General features: G+C 47.4%; 1 protein-coding gene across 9 annotated transcripts in view; it reads left to right on the plus strand.

Annotated features, from left to right (window-relative positions):
* The first annotated feature begins 384 nt into the window (after nucleotides 1-384).
* The window catches only part of RIMBP2 (RIMS binding protein 2), a 276,487-nt gene continuing 256,778 nt past the window's right edge, over nucleotides 385-20,093 (plus strand). For 3 of the 9 annotated variants that reach the window (XM_083418105.1, XM_083418106.1, XM_083418107.1), the window contains exon 1: nucleotides 385-785. The gene's annotated coding sequence lies outside the window, so the exon portion shown is untranslated. The remainder of the gene's footprint in view (nucleotides 786-20,093) is intronic. The other 6 variants (XM_083418104.1, XM_083418109.1, XM_083418111.1 and 3 more) reach the window with 4 other exon arrangements.

The raw sequence follows: 20,093 nt of genomic DNA on the forward strand, positions 1-20,093 counted from the left end.
TAGGGTACAAATGCACACACACACACAGAGAGTGAAAATATTGCAGCTACAATTCGCAGTTCATTGGCCAGACTTGCTTGCAGGCCTTGGCTGACCTGCTGAGGCTGTCCTGCGATAGCCTTTGCGCGGAGGTAAAATAAGATCCACAGCTGCCTATCTCTCTCTCTCTCCCTCCCTCCCTCCTTCCTTCCTTCCTTCCCCTCCTCCACCCTCCTGCATTGGAAGCCAGGCCCTCGGGGCCTTGCCTTCAACCTCCGGTCAGTTTCCATCAGCGCCCGCTTGCTCTGGGGCGCGGGGGGCAAACGCTTAGGTGAAGGAGAAACTGGCAAAGGAAGCGAAAGCCATCTTTGCGCGCGCGTGTGCGTGCATAAGTGTGTGCGCGCGTGTGTGTGAGAGAGAGGGCGAGAGCGCGTGTGTGCCTCTTTTCTGTGTGCGGTATGCGCGCGCCAAAGCACTGCTGTTTCATAGGCTCTGGCAGCTGCTGCATGGCTGATGATGCTCTCCCCATCGCCTGCCTCTCTGCAGACAGCCACAGAATCATTTTGAGCTTGGACCGCAAGCGGAGTTAATGTGCGCACTGATGCTGCTGCTGCCTCGTCCTCCTCCTCCACCTCCTCCTCCTCCTCTTCTTCTCAGGACCAGCCGGTAGTCCTAAGCCCCAGACTGCGGTCTCCTTTTTATTTACTTAATATTTTCGTGCTGGTTTTACTGCTGTTCACATCGCTGTCTGGTTCCCGGTGGCGAGCATCTGTTCCGGCTTATTATGAGGAGTGCTAAATTCTAAGGTAAGGAACGAGACAGCTTTGCTGCCGTCGCTGCGTTCTCATCCTCCTCCTCCTCCTCTTCTTCATCTCTCCTCTCCTTCCCCCCCCTCCCCAACTTTTCCTTCTCTTTCCTAAAAATAGCTTCGGCATCTTAACTGGCTTAGAGTAAAACACATCCTCGGCCCTCTCTTGATAGCAGCGTTGTTGGTGCAGAAAGCCCTCCCTGCAAGCAAGCAAACTTTATTATTATGCTGGAATGTGATGGGGGGGGGGGGGAAAGCTTGGATGTCCTTCAGGTCCTCCCTAGAGTGGGGGTGGGGAGGGAGAAGAGAGAAGAGGGAAAGGTTTTGCTTGAACAGATAGGAGAGTTCATCTCTCATCCTGTGTGCAGAAAATATATATATATAAAAGGGATTAAGCCCTTTTGCTAGATTATTCTATCCTGTCCTTCATTCCCTCCATTCCCCCATTGCCCCCCCCTGCAATCTATTTGATGTTGGGTTTGGGGGTAGGGTTAACCCTTTCTCGCCTGCCAGGCAGGATCTTGGCCTTCTCTCTTAAGACAAGGCAGACGGGGTCTGTTGGTGGCTGATGATGCTTTGCTGTGCTTCTATGGCTTCTATGTGGGGCAAAGTTAGTAACCATGCCAGCTACTGTGTCCATGTATCTCTTCTCTCCCCCCCCCACCTCCACTTTGCCGTCTACCTTTCCTCCTCCTGTTCTTCCATTAACACAGTTCAGCTGCACGGTATCCGATTGCTTCCCTAATCAACACCAGAGTGTCTTGCAAAGCTGCCACTGTCATTATTGCCTCCCTCTGAGATATTGTTAATGAAATTGGCCTTGGCGTTTCCACTGGTCTCTCTCCGTTTGCACATCCGGTGTGTGTGTGTGTGTGTGTGTGTGTAAGAGCACTTGTTCTGAGTGAGCTGCGGTTTGGAACTCTTCACGTTCCAGGTTTAAATGGTCAGGGTGTCTCTTTCTGTTCCCTTATGGAAGGTTATAATATACAGTTGCGGCCTTGTGGGTTTCTGTTTGAATGGCATGCCTGCCTACTTGTGTGTGTGTTTGTGTGTAGCAAGTTGAATTGCAAATGTGCATTAACACCAGCAATTGCCTATATTTATTCATTACATATATAGTGTCATCGATGCACATCCCTATTGCAACCTTTTCCCTGCTGTGCCTTATTTTCTAGATAGCAAACTGTTGGCAGGGACTCCTGTTCCTGCCTAGTGCAATGCCAGACATATTAATAATAATTTAGCACATGCTATTTCAGAGAGCATTTTTTTTAAAAAAAGCACAGATTCCTCCCAATGTATGCAGCAACAATGTATGGTGATTTGCAGTGCAATTCTGTGCGTGTTTATTCCAAAGTCAGTCCCTGTGTATTCAGTGGGACTTACTCCCAGGTACGTGTCAGCAGGATTTCAACCATAGCGATCAGCATTTTCTTTTTTCTTTTAAAAAGCACAGACCTCTGCCCTAAGGAGCCTACCATCTTAATTTTGATACTGTGGGTGAGAATGTAGGAAGATGGATAGGAGGTTACAGACCAAGCAAGTGTAGCAAACTAAAATAAGGAGTGAGTAAGGACTTGACAAGGGATCTCAAATGATGTGTAGACATGGGTGGCATTTAAACAGGGGTTGATATAGTTCGCGCCAAATGAGGCAACGTGCACCATCTTTAAATGATGTCAGAGGCGGTGCACACATTGGCAACATAAACTGGGTGTTGTGTACATTGCCTAGTCTTTGTTGACATGGAGATTGTGTGTGTGTTGACTGGGTGACCGACAAAATCCTCTGTGTGATACGTGTGTGATGGCCCTTCTCAATGCCTTCACATGAATGTATATAGTCAACATTCCTGGCTGGGATGCTTGCAAAGCAAATAATAGGGTAGAAAGATTGAAGGAAAACCTTTGCGAATTGCACAACCTCTGACTTCTCCCAGTTGTAGCCAAATCATGTTCCCTTGTCTCCTTCTTAAAAACAACAGCAACTCAAGATCTAAGGGGGAACAGGGAACTCTCTGCCTGCCTCTCCCAGTCGTTTGAGCATTGCTGCAAGAGAATGACCCCCCTCCTGTACGTTACACTATTTTTCTAAATGTTTGTCTTCCACTGGTATTTATAAACAGCAAATTTCCAAGTTGTTGGGTTTCCTTCTCTCTCTTTTTTACTTACAAAGATGGAAAAAAATAACGGGACGGCATGTTTGCTCCCAGATGGTTCAATAAGAAGCAAATGTGCTACTTCTTCATTCCAACATCCTGTCAATGGCTTGCATGTATCTGGGTAAGCCATACTCCGAGTAGACCCACTAAGTTAGTTCAGTCCTTCAATTTTCAATGGATCTGTTCTGAGAATGACTTAGACGCAGTCCACCGCCAAGTGCTTGGTACTGTATATGTGTGTTATATTTTATTAACATTATTTCCTAAACTGGATTTAATCAGTTGGTTTAATGGGCTTGGCATTCTTTATTGAGGTTTTTGCACACACGTTGGGCCTGGGTTCCTAACTTATTGCGGTGTCTAGTGTGGGCATGATTTGGCTGAAATCGGGAGGAAGTGGGACTTGTGCTTTATGTGAGGGCACCCCTCTACCTGTCCCTGTCTAATTTGAGCACTGAGTGCCCCCTCTTTAAAAACATCTGGTGGCCATGCACAACTCTCTGCTAGCTTTAACCCCACCATATGCACACATCCTCCATCGCAGCAGTAGGCTGGGAGCAGCAAAGTAGTGCTTGGTACTGTCTGTTTGCTGATGTGCGTGTTCCCTCGATTTGGGCACCAGTAACTGAATGCAGAAGGGACGCGGGTGGCGCTGTGGGTTAAACCACAGAGCCTAGGACTTGCCGATCAGAAGGTCGGCGGTTCGAATTCCCGCGACGGGGTGAGCTCCTGTTGCTCGGTCCCTGCTCCTGCCAACCTAGCAGTTCGAAAGCATGAAGTGCAAGTAGATAAATAGGTACTGCTCAGGCGGGAAGGTAAAGGGCATTTCCGTTCACTGGTTTGCCAGAAGTGGCTTAGTCATGCTGGCCACATGACCCGGAAGCTGTACGCCGGCTCCCTCGGCCAATAAAGCGAGATGAGCTCCGCAACCCCAGAGTCGGCCACGACTGGACCTAATGGTCAGGGGTTCCTTTACCTTTACCTTTAACTGAATGCAGAATGACTCCCACTTCCACCCCACGGGGCTGTCTCTGCCATGTAGAAGGATGAAGCAGCCTGTTTCAGGCAGCACCAATGAAGTAGTTGAAGACAGGGATTGGTGTCTGAATGGTGCAGCAAGACTTTTGAAAGACCATAGCAGAGGAAGTGGTGGACCATTCGTACTTTGGGCAGGAAAATGTCTTGGGGCTGGCTATCCCCATGCTTCCCTGCGAAAAATCAAATCAAATCCAGCAGCCTTCTTGATTTCATGAGGCCCCATTCAGAACGCTCACTCCTAAGGTGTGATTGGAAACCTTTTTCTTTCCAAGTGTGGATTCTGACTGCATCTGGCAGAAAGAGGGGCAGGTCCTTAGAGCAGCCTCCTAATGTTATTTGCTGCTGCTGGTGGTTTTTTTTTTTTAAAGCAAAGCTATTAATCTCAATGTTTTACTAACTGCATCAAGTGGCCACAGAAAGGAAGTGTTAAGGCTGTGATCGATAATATAGAAAGCTAAATACAGACTGAGTAGCAGGCGAGGAAAATATATATATATATATACGATCCACCTTAAGAAGCACAGGAGCACCATGCCAGAGAAGAGAAGGGAAAGGAGGCTTCATGATAAATGGTAGAGAAGGAGCTTCCTGTAAAAATAGGTAAACTCACCCTTCCTGTTTCACACATGCATGGATATTGCTCGGTTTCCCATTGCTCGTGAGTTGTGATTGAATTGTGGCTGAATGAACATACGATGATGGCCTCTGTAGGAAAAGCTTTGTTTGAGGCAATCATGGGAGCTCCATAGCCAGCTTTTAATCTCTGATGCCTCCTTCATGCCTACAAATCCCTGCTAGATGCCGCACGGCACCAGATGATTGTGTGCATGTGTGAACCATATTTCCTTGGTGTCATACTTTGTGGGAGGTGAAGAAAGAATTATAAGGAAGACCCATTCATGGGAGCTTAAACCGTAGCTAGTCCACGCAATGCAGGAATTACCAAGTGATAAATGTGAAGAGTCCTTGTTGTCAACAGCTCTCAGCATTTCAGTCTTTGAATGAGGTTGATGGTGAAGGAGATGCAGAGCTGCCCAGCTACTTTAGGGTTGGCATGGTAGGCAAATAATTTCCCTGTGACAGAGCACAGGCGTAGGCAACATGATGTCCTTCAGAAAATTTTGGACTGCAACTCTCTCCTTCCTGACCACTGTCTGTGTGGCTGGGGCTGACGGAGTTTGAGCCCAACAACAACTTGCTTTATACCAAGCCAGATCCTTTGCCCATTACCTGGCTCAATATTGCCTACACTGAGCAGCTGTGGCTCTTCAGGGTTTCAGGCACGCATCTCTCCCAGCCCTACCTGGAGATGCTGGGGATGGAACCTGTGACCTTCTGCATGCATAGCGGATGCTGTACCACTGAGCTATGGCCCTTGGATTGGCTGCAGCAGAAGTTAGTGTGGGACTTGAATGCTTTGCTCGATGGTGTGCTCGTGGGTGACTCTCCCATTTCTCAACCTAGCCAACCTCACAGGATTGTTGTAAAGGTAAATGGTAACACATAAAGCATATACCATACTTAGCAAGTTGGAGGAAGACCTGGTTTACTATTGTTACTATTATTATTATCATTGCTGTTGTTAATAATTATTGTAGCACTGTCTAAGAACTGTAGTCCCTTCTTGCACCAGTTCAAATCATAGCAGAATTTTAGAATTTGCACCTGGTATTTTTGATGTTGAGCACAGTCACATTTCACATTTCACTTTATAATCTGACACAGAAGCATCCCTCTGTGACAAATTATAAAGTTGAATCTTGAATGTCAACCTGTAAAAAACATTCTATTCTCCCTGTTCATAACAGCAGCAACAACAGCACACTTATTCCAACAGCACCAATGGGTGGGAATATTTTGTGGCGGGAGAGGGAAATCATGTTAGCCGAAGTTACTTTAGAATTCTCTCTCCTCCTATACTTAAGCATACAGGGTTGTTGGGCAAGGAGAATGCTTTCTGCTCATGTAACATAAATCCCTTTTCCTTTTCTCCCGCTGCAAGTCAACGCAGTCCCCAGATCTGCTCTGGAATTTCTGCAACACTCTGCAGCAAATTTGGGGGCAGTTTGGAGGGTGCACAAGTAAAGGAATAGGAGAGACATGAATTAGCTGGATTCATCCCATATGCAGTGCTGTACAGAATACAAAATATTTGAGGCTTAGGATACCATTCAGCGACTGAATTAAAAACAGTGTGTGTTATTTCCAGTGATGGGGCCTGCAGCTGGAAGTCCCCTGGGCCAAGCCTGGCTCCATGAGAGACAGTGGCGTAGCGTGGGTTGTCAGCACCCGGGGCAAGGCAAGTAATTTGCCCCCGCACCGCACCGCACCGCACGCCTGGCACCGTCCCCTCCACAGTGGGCAGCGACCCGGCGGCTCGGATCGGATTTGCACAGCCAGCACTGCGGTGAGAGAGAGAGAGTGAGCCAGGTAGGGGCAGAGAGCTGCGAGTGTGAGCGCCCCCCCCAGATGTTGCACCCGGTGCAGCCGGCACCCCCACGCTATGCCACTGATGAGAGATGCTGCATGCCCACCTTCTCCAAGTTAACAGCCTAGAGGAGTGGTTCCCAAAGGGTCTGGCGCACCACACTGGTGTGGCAGGAGAGTTTGGCATGAGTGGTGGAAAGATTCAAGAACCATCAATATTATATTTGGGAATGATTTGTGTTATTATGTAACTGCATTGGTTTACACTTTCTGAGTGTCCCATGATCATATTATAAAGTAGTTGTGTTCTATGTTACAAATCAAGCACTGCTAGGAGTTCTTTCTTTCTGTTTTCCAACGTATTTCTTATCAAGAAAAGATTCGGTGTGCTGCGAGCAAATTTTTATTCCAGAAGTGTGGTCCAGAGAAAAAAGTTTGAGAACCACTAATCTAGGGCCTGAAGAGTTGCGCAGGAAATGGTATCTGTGGCCAGACTATATGCTGGCAGGTCATTTTAGTGAGTAAAGGTAAAGGGACCCCTGACCGCTAGGTCCAGTAGCGGACTCTGGGGTTGCAGAGCTCATCTCGCTTTAGTGGCCGAGGAAACCGGTGTACAGCTTCTGGGTCATGTGGCCAGCATGACTAGGCCGCTTCTGGTGAACCAGAGCAGCGCACGGAAACGCCGTTTACCTTCCCGCCGGAGCAGTACCTATTTATCTACTTGCAATATCTATTTATCTATGTGCTTTTGAACTGCTAGGTTGGCAGGAGCAGGGACTGAGCAATGGGAGCTCACCCCGTCGCGGGGATTCGAACCCCCAGCCTTCTGATCAGCAAGTCCTAGGCTCTGTGGTTTAACCCACAGCGCCACCCACATACCTCATTTTAGTGAGTAACCTCTCTCAAAATTGGCCAGGGAAGTTAATAAGGCCTGGGGTTCATGTTTCACATCCACACAATACATTTAAAGTTCCCAAAGAATCTTGGGAACTGTAGCTTGCCAAGTGTGTGCAGAACAGTAGCTCTGTGATGGGTAAACTGCATTTTCCAGGATTCTTTCAGGGAGTGTGTGCTTTAAATGTTTGGCATGGATGTACCCAAGTTTTCAAGGTGCTTTGTGCTTTCCGCAAAGCAGCTTGGTAATCCTGGAAGGCAGTTCAGCGTTACTATACCCAGGCTGCAGTTGACAGAGAGCAAAGGTTGAGAGATGAGAGCCTTGCCTACAGCCAGCTGGCAAGAGCCAGAAATGTAGATGTTACACAAATGTAGATGTGTGAACAGTCCCCTGGTGGTTTCTTCCATTTGCTGAAAAGCAGCTGCAAGAGGCTGCCAGTTTTAGCAGAAGAATGCCAGAGGAGAAGGGCTGCTTGACCCCCTTCCCCTTTTGACTGTTTTTCTCCCCAAACTGTTTCGAGGCAGCAAATGGGTAGAAGAAGGCTGAATCACCCCTCCCAAACACCACTCCTCCTATTTATATCATTTTTATCAAATCTCCAAAAATATTCCAAAACATTCATCATAATATACAAAAGAAGAATTTCAACATGAATTTATTCTTGACTCCCCCCCCCCCACTTTCCTGATATATATATTTTTAACTTCTTTTTATTAGCTATTTTACAATACATAGGGACGTGGGTGGTGCTGTGGCTTAAACCACAGAGCCTAGGACTTGCTGATCAGAAGGTTGCACCTCAAAGTGCAAGTAGATAAATAGGTACCGCTCCAGCGGGAAGGTAAACGTCGTTTCCATGTGCTACTCTGGTTCTCCAGAAGCAGCTCAGTCATGCTGGCCATATGACCTGGAAGCTGTACGCCGGCTCCCTCGGCCAATAAAGCGAGATGAGCTCCGCAACCCCAGAGTCGGTCACGACTGGACCTAATGGTCAGGGGTCCCTTTACCTTTACCTTTTACAATACATATGTTTTTATTATCTGAACTTCACTATCATTTGATCTTTCAATAATCCACTGCTTATATTTCAAATCCTGCCTTTGACTTCTTGTATGGGTGATACTTTGATAGATAATCCATCAATGGGCTCCATTCCTCTTTCCGTTCCCATTCTTCATTCCTAACTTCCTAACGCATCAAGAGCCCTTCTCATTTGTCCTGAGTAGTATGAGTTCATGGCTGTAGTGAATAATATTTGAGCCAGCTCAAACACTTTCCCAACTTTGAGTTTCTCTCCTCCCTCTCAGCCTCAGGTGGCTGAATTCTAACAAACATGATCAGCAGAAAACCCAAAGAAAAATTTGTCCCTTTTCTGAACTTTTCCTAAAATAGCTCCTGACCTGGGATTTTGTGTGCTTTTGTGGGAGCTGCATTCTTCCCTCCTTCCCTGCCTACCCCTTTTCCAGTTGCCTCTTCAGCTTTGAACAGCACACTTCTGGTTTTCTGAGCATGCTTTAAAAAAAAAAAAATGCTTTGCCTTACATTTCCATGTTTAGTGCTCTCATACAAGAATTGCGATCAAACGATATACGTGCAAAATGTGATGCTCCCACTTGTTTATTTTTATTGGTTGTGGTAGTTCCAATCCCAGCTTTATTTTCTGTCTTTAATAGTAAGTATTAAATAATATGTCCTTTTGTATATGTCAAATGATTGTCTGATTACCTGGTTTGTCTGATTACCTGGTTTTCTGATTCTCTGACTCTCTGCCATGGGTCAGGGGCGGATGCTGGTAATCTCTGCCAATATGGCTGTCCTGACTGAGCCCAAAATTTGGCACCCCCATGTGGATCTCCAGTGTTGGAGCTTCTCAATACAGTATTGCACCCTCTCGGCCCGGTGCCCTGTGAGGGAAAACTGCCTGCTCTCCCCTAAATCCAGTGCTGCATGGGTGGGCGAAGCTGAAAGTGAAGGCAGCAGGAAGACTGGACTATTGACTATAGTTAGAAGGAAAGGGAAAACACTGGCTTTCAGGCAGCGGTGTAGCGTGGGTTGTCAGCACCCGGGGCAAGGCAAGTAATTTGCGCCCCCCGCTGCACTGTCCCTCCCCCAGATAGTCCCTCACTCTCTCTCCGCACTGCACCGCACGCCTGGCACCCTCCCCTCCACAGTGGGCGGCGACCCGGCGGCTCGGATCGGATTCGCACAGCCAGCACTGCAGTGAGAGAGAGTGAGTGAGCCAGGTAGGGGCAGAGAGCTGCGAGTGCGAGTGCGCCCCCCCCCCAGATGTTGTGCCCGGTGCGGCCGGCCCCCCCCTGTACCCCCCACGCTACGCCACTGCTTTCAGGGGTCTTCCCCTGAGTAGAATCTGAGGCAGAAATCAGTGGCGGAGGAACCCTCTCCCTAGCTCCCAGGACAGGACGCCGAGGGGTGGGGCAGTGAGAGCCAGTGTGGTGTAGTGGTTAAGAGCGGTAGTCTCCTAATCTGGGGAACCGGGTTTGCGTCTCCGCTCCTCCACATGCAGCTGCTGGGTGACCTTGGGCCAGTCACACTTCTGTGAAGTCTCTCAGCCCCACTCACCTCACAGAGTGTTTGTTGTGGGGGAGGAAGGGAAAGGAGAATGTTAGCCGCTTTGAGACTCCTTAAAGGGAGTGAAAGGCGGGATATCAAATCCAAACTCTTCTTCTTCTTCTTCTTCTGGTGGCGCACGTGCAACGTCCGTATGGACTATGCACACGCAGCATCCCATACAGACTGAACACGTGTGACTGTGCGTGCGCCCTCGGCCATTCTACAGCTGGGGGGAAGCAGCAGGCCATCTTGTCACCCCACCAGTGGTATCCGGGGCAGACCGTCCCCTCCGTGCCCCCTTCGTACACCCCTGGAAGAAATCACAAGTGGGAATACCCAGCCCTGGAATGGGGCAAAGAGGTATTTAATGGAAAGTGTAGGATGGGCCCTCTGTTAGCTTCCAGTCCACATCGTTGTAGTGCTTTCAGCTGCAGCAGGGAGGTTTCCACATACAGTGGTACCTCAGGTTACATATGCTTCAGGTTATATACGCTTAAGGTTACAGACTCTGCTAACCCAGGAATAGTGCTTCAGGTTAAGAACTTTGCTTCAGGATGAGAACAGAAATCGTGCTCCGGCGGTGCATCAGCAGCAGGAGGCCCCATTAGCTAAAGTGGTGCTTCAGGTTAAGAACAGTTTCAGGTTAAGAACGGACCTCCAGAACGAATTAAGTTCTTAACCCTAGGTACCACTGTAGCTTCTGTTTAGGCTTCTCCTCCATCTCTGGAGTCTCCTTCCCTTGGCCTCAGCACTAGAGGCGTCCTCCTCTGATCAAAGAAAGGTCCCAAACTATCTTTTTCCAGGCCACCTGCCACCCGCATTTGCCACACCCAGGTCTGCAACCAGCAGAATCTCTCAGGAGTTGCCTGGCTTCTCGTGAGACCTCCTAGACTTCCTGTAGACGGGATGGCATCTCTGCTGCCGTGGCAAAGAGGCTACAGCTCATACTGTCACTCCCAGGTTCCCCTGAAGAAACAGCTGGCTCCATAAAGGGCTGCACATGCATTTGTGTAGACATTTCAGTTTTGCTCCCACGCAAGATGGAGGATGGATGCAGTGCAGCAACTGCGAGGGTGAGGGGGGCACGGCTAACTGGGTATTTTGCTGTGGGTAAAGCCTGCTGAAGGGCACCATTGAGGCTCCCAGCCTGTGTTTGTATGTACAGAAATGTGCCTGGCGGGTGGCAAACTAGGTCTTTTACCCGGGTGAAATAAAGCCTGGTTTTGCTCCTGGATGGATGGCATGGAGATGCATAATACAGACCCTCCAAGTGTCCCTATTTTCCAGGGATGTCCCTGATTTAGAGGAGCTGTCCTGATTTCTGATTTGATCCCGGAATGTCCCAGTTTTCCTTAGGACGTCCTTGTATTCATTGGAGAAATGTTGGAGGGTATGGAGTTATCACACACGTCCCCCCCCCCCCCAGCCGTCTGAAGGCAATCCTGTATAGGGAAGTTTTTTTTAATGTTTAATGTTTTATTATTTTTTATATATATGTTGGAAGCTGCCTAGAGCGGTTGGGGCAACCCAGTAAGATGTGTGTAAATAGTAAAATTATCATTATGGAATGGGACGTCCCTATTTTCATCGGAGTAATGTTGGAGGGTATGATATTAGTTTTCATATGTGTTCAGTTACAAGTCTATTTGAAAATCTGCATTAAAGAAATAACAAACCAGCAGGAAAATCTTGCCCAGTTAACCATACTTTCTGGCAACATATGTCTTTCAAAGAATACCTCCAGATGGGCGGGGTATAAGTAATAAAATTGTTATTGTTATTATTATTATTATTATTGATTGCAAAACCTATTTTGGTGTCTCTTTGAGCCCCAAACTGCACCAGAATATTCAGAAAGTATGAAAGCCAGGGGCTTACTATCTTCCAATGTGCACATTAGTTTGGAAGGTGTGGATCAAGTTAAATTCAATGACTCTGAATACCCAGAGGCCAAATTCCTCAAGCATCCCTTACTAAAAATTATAAATGAGTGGGAGTGATGTTGGTTGCATGCGACAGTATCCTGAGCAAGAGCAACTTCCCCCTCCCCAGGCTGTAGCAGGTAGACTTGTTCAATTGACACCTGTCTTGGCGCCAGCTTAGCTTTGCTTAGCGCCTTGCGTGTTTGTATTGTGTTGATATGTCCTGAGCAGGAAAGAAAACAAACATGGGTGCTGAGACATTAGCTTGTGAGCAGCAGCAGCAGCAGCAAGCAAAGAGAACAGAATGCTTTCTCAAATAGGAATGCCTTTGTCACTAAGATGGTTGGTGATCTTTTGAGATGGAGAAGGGGAAGAAAAAAAAACAGGTCTCCCTGACCTGTAAGGATGTGCGTCAGTGTTGTGAGAGAACGCAAAACTTTGCAGCCCAGGAAGAGCTAACACATGAGACTTTGATTAACCGATAAGCTGCAATACCTTGACTTCCATGCTGTGGACTTGGCAGCCCTGAGAAGGCATTGCATTACACTTGATTACTTGTATTGGTAAGGCTTTCCAAGTGGAAGGCCGTATTTGTTTATTTGAAGTATTTGTACCCTGCTCTTCCAGCCAAAAAGCCTTGAAGCGTGTGTTACATGCAATCAGCTAAAACAAGACATTCTCTGTATGCAGGCTTCTAACCTAAAATAAATAAACAAGTGGCCCACAAGGGGAAAGGGACAAGGAGGGAAGAGGAAAAAAGCAAACCCAGACACTAATTCTTAAGCAGTAGCTCCTCTGGTGAGCAGCTGATGTGCAGAGGTAGGAGGTGCCTACCTGATTGCTTTTCATTCCTCCCTGATGGAATGGCTGCTGCCAGGTGACAGTTGAGTAAAAGGAGGACTGCTGGGGTTAGGCTGATTTTGGTACAAAACAATGACTGAATGGTTGTTGCTTTTTATGTCCTTTATAAAGAGCTAAAGGACAAGCAAGGGACGCGGGTGGCTCTGTGGTCTAAACACTGAGCCTCTTAGGCTTGCTGATCAGAAGGTTGGCGGTTCGAATCTGCACAACAGGGTGAGCTCCCGTTGCTCTGTCCCAGCTCCTGCCAACCTAGCAGTTCGAAAGCACACCAGTGTGAGTAGATAAATGGGTACCGCTGTGGTGGGAAGGTAAACAGCGTTTCCGTGTACTCTGGTTTCCGTCATGGTGTTCCTTTGCGCCAGAAGTGATTTAGTCATGCTGGCCACATGACCCGGAAAGCTGTCTGTGGACAAACACCGGCTCCCTTGGCCTGAGCACCGCAACCCCATAGTCGCCTTTGACTGGACTTAACCGTCATTTACCTTTAAATATGAAGAAAGCTCATTGCTATCTATAGATGGCCATAGGTATAGCTATAAAGACCACATCCACACATTTAAAGCATATGGCTTCTCCCAAATAATCATGGGAACTGTAGTTTTAAGGGTCTCCCAGCACCTTTAACAAACTACAGTTCCCAGGATGACTGTTAAAAGTGTCGTAAGAGGGCTTTAAATGGGTGGTGCAGGTGTGACTCCAGAGCTGGAAAACCCCCAGCAGATTACCTCCAGCTAGGGAAGACGAATGTACCTTCCTCTGCTGGAGGACAGATGGTTAGGGCTGAACAAAAATGGCTCCCACAAATTCTCTGCACTACTTGTGGGTGGTAAGGCGGGATGTGGGGGCTGCCAAATAAACCTGGTGCGTGGAGGAAGTTGAAGCCCTCTCCTGAGAACTTCCAGCTCAGTGTTGAAAGAAACTCTCTTACTAGGCATCCTGGTATCCTTTTATTGAGGGTTTGTACTCAAGATGCTAGGGACGCGGGTGGCGCTGTGGGTTAAACCACAGAGCCTAGGACTTGCCGATCAGAAGGTCGGCAGTTCGAATCCCCACGACGGGGTGAGCTCCCTTTGCTCTGTCCCTGCTCCTGCCAACCTTGCAGTTCGAAAGCACATCAAAGTGCAAGTAGATAAATAGGTACCTCTCCGGCGGGAAGGTAAACGGTGTTTCCGTGCGCTGCTCTGGTTCGCCAGAAGCGGCTTAGTCATGCTGGCCACATGACCCGGAAGCTGTACGCCAGCTCCCTTGGCCAATAAAGCGAGGTGAGCACCGCAACCCCAGAGTTGGCCATGACTGGACCTAATGGTCAGGGGTCCCTTTACCTTTACTCAAGATGCTATCACACCAGTTACATGCTATCCTACTTTCAGTGCTACCGGCACCTGCAAATGTTCTGGCTTCATTTCTAACCAGAGCATATTCTTAACTTCCTGCTGAAATCCCTATTTATACCATATATTTTCTGGCTTATTCTTGTCCTGCTGCAGTGGCACTATGGCTCTTTGGATAGCAGTAACTTCAGGAAAGCATCACAGAGCAATCTAAAGCAGAATGAATCCGCCACAAATGCACTACTCCAGTTCTGATAACAGGTTGCAGAATATGCCAGCAATTTAACACCAGTCTTAAGAGGCCCTCTTTCACATTGTTGGATGAAGGCAGCAATGGGCTAAGAGAACGAGTCTGGAAAGAGGGCAGACCCAAACCCATTGCTTCTTTCCGTTATTGTTGCTGGCTTCCATCGGTCTCGGGAGGCAATGCGGGAGTGCGCTTTGGGGATGAAGTGAAACAACTGGAGAGTTACTGTGCCTGCTATGACTGTAGAGAGCAATACAGTGGCACCTTGGTTTAAGAACAGCTTAGTTTATGAACAACTTGGATTAAGAACGCTGGAAACCCGGAAGTAGGTGTTTTGGTTTGTGAACTTTGCCTTGGAAGCAGAACATGTCGAGTGTGTTCCATTATAAACTGAGTCCCCCGCTCCTATGGGAAAGCACGCCTTGGTTTAAGAATGCTTTGATTTAAGAACGGACTTCTGGAACGGATTAAGTTCGTAAACCAAGTTACAGGAGAGACATGTTTTGTTGCAGTTGGGGCAGAGGAAGGATTCCGGTTGTGCTGCTGCAGATGTGCCATGGCGTTTATTTTCTCTGCACTCCTCCCTGCGGTCACTCGTCTTCTGGTCACTGCTATGGATGCATGACTTGACTGACTGTCTCCAGGCACTATGGTTGTCTGCAAAGGATTCCCACGTGGCGGGGTGAATATTGCCAGCCTTCATGTCTTGTTTGCAGACATTTTTGAAATGCAGAGTTGGTCTGCCAAAGCTCCTCGTAGAGCACTGTCAGGGAACTGCCATCGGAGCTGGAGGCGGAGAGAAGGCTCCAGAGGGATGCCGGAGAGGGTCCCAGTAGGGAGAGAGGCAGCCCATCCGCTGGGGAAGGAATTCAGCGTAACACCAGTGGAGAAGGGGGGCAGATGGGGGAATCGGAGAGGTGGCTCCAGGACTCCTCGCCGGAGACCAGCGGAGAGTGTACGGGTACTCTCTCCGCCCACACCCTCCCTACGCAGAAGACTTCCGTGCAGGGAGAGTGGGAGAAGACTGGGCATCAAACAGCTTCTATGCTGGAAGAGGTTCAAGAAACGCCCACTGACGGATTCTGCCAGCGACTGAGGCAGCCACGGAACGTGAGGCTGTCCAGACAGAAAGGGTTCAACCAGGCAACCTAGCCAGGAGTGGCAGCAACTTACGCACAAGCAACCCCTAGAACCATTACAAGCACGTTCTTGGGGATCCTGCCATCTTCCATTTTGCGGACATGACCAAGGAAGCACAGATGTCACTGAGAATGCGGACAAGCTGGGATTATATTAAAACAACATTAAACAAAATTAGAATTGGATCTACAGTTGCACCCAGCTGCAAAATTGGAAAGGCGTTTTCAGCAAATATTCTCCTGGGGATGGCAGAAACCCCTCAGCTGTTTAGGAGATGTCCTAAAGAGAAAACTAACGTTTCATTTTAAAAATGTGGGGGAGGGGATTCTAGTTTTGCAGTACCTGCGACATGTGAAACTGTTGCCTGGCATGGCTTGGACTCCTAAGCTGCCACCTTGCTTAGGGAGCGGATGATGGCATCTTCACTTCCACCTCCCCATGTGAGAAGCTGCGGGGCATGGAAGGCAAAGGTCCAGCAAGGCTGAGGGGAAGCCCCTGGTCTGTACTGGATTTGGCCAGATGCCCATCTAGTCTAGCATCCTGTTCTTACAGAGGCCACCCAAATGCTTTCTACTACTGCCTGATCTGCATGGGAAAGATGCCTGCCGTGAAAATCTAAAGAAGGGATTTGGCACGTTGACAGTGTCAAGAAAATGGTATTTATATCCATTCGGGGTCGTTCTTTGGGAATGAAGATGATGCCATGACTTTTGGTCATCAGACAGGTGTCAGAGACCAGCCTTTGCAGTTTATCTCTTAGTTAAATCATTGATTTTTTTTAAAAAAATGTTTAATCAGTTGGCTGGCTTCATTTTCATGAATAAGCTTTATGTAGATTACCTTATCTCTGTTGCATCCTTGCTATCTTTAGTTCTTATCCTGTTAACCTGGTTTATCCTCCACTGAGACTCAACACACTCATGGTGTGTGAATACCTACCACCTTCACAGTTTTCTTCATTGTATCCAATGACATCTGGCTTCTGACTAAGACAACACAGGGAGCCACAGCACAATCAACCTGTTTGTTTTCCAACATGGCTCTGCAACCCACACTTTCATTTGGTATACAGTCAAAGGACCCTAAAAGCTGCACAAAGAGGATGGGAAAAGTGTACATATCTACTATACGTTCTGGAAAATGGCTTGTCCACTTGTCCATTGGTTTGTTGTCTGTAGGCTTGGCCACCTCTCAAGATAACTTCTTTGCTAAACATGGCACAAGGGTTCCCAGGCCGGGGGTTGGTGATCTTTGTTGACCATTGGATGCCAGCTGTCGTTTTGAATCAAGATGGTGGACCAAAATGTCACCTTTGTCCATTTTTTGGTGTTGTTTTGGTTGGCTCTTGAGATATTGTCACTAAACTTGACATAAGGGTTCCTGAGGTCAAGGTGGCAGTCTTTGTTGATGTTTTCATGTTGGACACCTTCATGAATCAAGATGGTGGATCAAAACTTAACTTTACCCCCCCTTTTTTTTGCGTGATGGATCCAAACTCACAAATTACACTATCCATGTCACAATATTTCTTGGTTTCTAAAAATTCTGGGGCAGTGCTGGGCAGTCCCCGCATATATGTGTTGTATATCTATACAGTGGTACCTTGGTTTGCAACTGCTTTGGATTACAACCACGTCAAACCCAGAAGTGCGTGTCCCCCTTTTTTTGGATTACAACCCATTTTTTTTGGATTACAACCAATTTTTGGAGGGAGGCCCCATTGGCGAAAGCGCACCTTGGGTTACAACCTGTTTTGGTTTACAACAGGACCTCTGGAATGGATTGTGGTTGTAAACCAAGGTACCGCTGTATATCTATATATACACACAGTCACAAACCTGGATGTTCTTTGTCTACTGTCAGAGACAGCATGCCTCTCAATACCTGCTGCTGGGAACCACAGGTGTATTATATCCTTCTTGTTTTTTTTATCCTCACCTTTACTTCAGAATGGTGTACATGATTTATTTGTGTTTTTTCCTCATAACAGCCCTGTGAGGTAAGTAAGCCTCAGTGAAAGTTAATTGGATAACCCGGTTAATTTTGAGGCTGATCAGACTTTGAACCTGTTCCTCCTCTGTGCCTGTGTTGCTCTTGGGATTGTGGCCACCACACTGTAACATGCTAAAAATGTGTTAGACTTACTAGCGCTAAGGCTCCGTTCCCAAAGTTATTTCTTGTTTGTCGGAGCATGTTGCCCTCTCTGTTCCATGTGCTGCAGACAAGTAACCAGGTTCGACCAATCCCTTCCTTAAAACTGGTCACCCAAAATAGTTTGAATTAACAAGTAACAATAAATAAATAAATTGCATGCTGCTTCTAGAAGATGCATAGGCTCAGACTTTGGTGAGTCTCCCAGGAAGAGAATTTCTAAATAAGAATAAGAATAATTTTATTATTTATACCCCACCATCTGGCTAGGTTTCCCAAGCCACTCTGGGCAGCTTATAGCACATAAGAAATTGAAAAATATTAACGATAAAAAATTTCCTGATACAGGATTGCCTTCAGATGTCTTCTAAAAGTCCGACACAGTGGTACCTCGAGTTACAAATGCCTCAGGTTACAAATGCTTCAGGTTACAAACTCCGCTAACCTGGAAGAGTTACCTCAAGTTGAGAACTTAGCCCCAGGATGAGAACAGAAATCGTGTGCTGGTGGTGCAGCAGCAGCAAGAGGTCCCATTAGCAAAAGCACGCCTCTACTTAAGAACAGTTTCAGGTTAAGAATGGACCTCTGGAATGAATTAAGTTCATAACTAGAGGTACCACTGTAGTTGTTTATTTCCTTGACATCTGATGGGAGGGCATTCCACAGGGCAGGCACCACTACTGAGAAGGCCCTCTGCCTGGTTCCTTGTAACCTCACTTCCCGCAGTGAAGGAACTGCCAGAAGGCCCTCGGTACTGGACCTCAGTGTCCGGGCAGAACAATGGGGGTGGAGACGCTCCTTCAGGTCTATTAAGCTAAAGCCATTTAGGGCTTTAAAGGTCAGCACCAACACTTTGAATTGTGCTTGGAAACATACTGGGAGCCAATGTGCTGTAGGTCTTTCAGGACTGGTGTTGTATGGTCTTGGCAGCCATTCCCAGTCACCAGTCTAGCTAAAGATTCTAAAGTTGAGGAGCAACCACTGAGGACATTTCTTTGTGATCTTGAGTTGAATTGTGGCTAGTGACAACTTAACCACAAGCCCTGGTTCAGATGACACATTAGATGAGCCTTGGCTGAAATCAGTGCAGCAGCAGGAAGGACCGGGGAGGAATACGGCAGCTGTGAGCTCCTCTCCAATTGCTACACACTTCTGTAGTCTCTCACTAAGTTTGGCTTTCTGTCTCATGGAAACTAGGCCCATGTATGTCAAACCACTCTCCCAAACCATACAAGTTGCAAAAATGGAATAGCTCATTTATATACTATTGCGAACCGCTCTGTGATCCTTGGATGAAGGGCGATATACAAATTTTAACCATCACCATAATCAACTTAGGACAGTGTTCTAGCTTGATCTTAAATGTCATAGTGAAACGTTGGGTTGGAGATGGCTTGATAGCCACTCTAGATATGTAGCCACTTCTGACTTGTATAACTGCCAGCACCATGTAGTGAGACCTTGTACATGGAAAGCATACAGCTCTTCCCCATAGCTCAGTGGTTGAGCGCATGATCCCTATGTTCCATCCCTGGCATCTCTAGCAGACAGAATCTCAAGAAGCAGCTCTGGGAAGGAGCCAGTGTGGTGTAGTGGTTAAGAGCGGTGGACTCGTAATCAGGTGAACTGGGTTCGATTCCCTACTCCTCCACATGCAGCTGCTGGGTGACCTTGGGCTAGTCACACTTCTCTGAAGTCTCTCAGCCTCACTAACTTCACAGAGTGTTTGTTGTGGGGGAGGAAGGGAAAGGAGATTGTTAGCCACTTTGAGACTCCTTCGGGTAGTGATAAAGTGGGATATCAAATCCAAACTCTTCTTCTTCTTCTTCTTCTTCTTCTTCTTCTTCTTCTTCTTCTTCTGGGAAGGAACCTGAAGGACTTTGATGGGTCAGAGTAGACAATACTAGATGGATCAAATGGTCTGACTCAGTATGTGCTCATATTTTGGAGAGGGGTCATAGCTGTGGGGTGATGTGCAGTGCCAAAGGGTTCAATCCGTAGTGTCTTCAGTTACTAGGAATTCAAGTTACCAGACTTAGGGAAGATCTGTGTGCCTGGGAACCTGCAGGGCTACTGCTAGTCAGAGTGGAGAATAGTGGTGTGGATGAACTCATGACTCAGTATAAGGTTGCTTTGCATGCTAGAAAGGGAGCATGTAGCTCCATGGTGGAGCACCTCCTTCACAGAAAGCCGAAGAGTCAGTCCTCATCACCTCCAGTTAAGGAAGGGTTAGAGGGCATGGGATCAGAATGACTCTGCCTGGGACCCTGGACAGCTCTTGCTAGCAAGGGTAACCAACATTGGGTAGATGGGAGATTTGGAAGACAGCTTCCTATGAGCTTCATTTGTTAACAGAGTAGGTTTCTGGTCCTCATGACTGAAAATATATGTTTGGAAGCAGATGGGTGGCAGTACCTATTGAAATTGCATAATCTGGAAGACGTGCTGACTTAGATTTACAGCCATTGGAGGATGAGGCTTCAGGGCCTTGTGTGATTCGCTGCTCTTTTCCAAGAGGAGAAAAAGCAGAGTAAATAGTGCCAAGTGTGGAACGAGCGATGC

The sequence above is a fragment of the Podarcis tiliguerta genome (assembly GCF_965153285.1).
Source record: "Podarcis tiliguerta genome assembly, chromosome: 16".
NCBI lineage: Eukaryota > Metazoa > Chordata > Lepidosauria > Squamata > Lacertidae > Podarcis > Podarcis tiliguerta.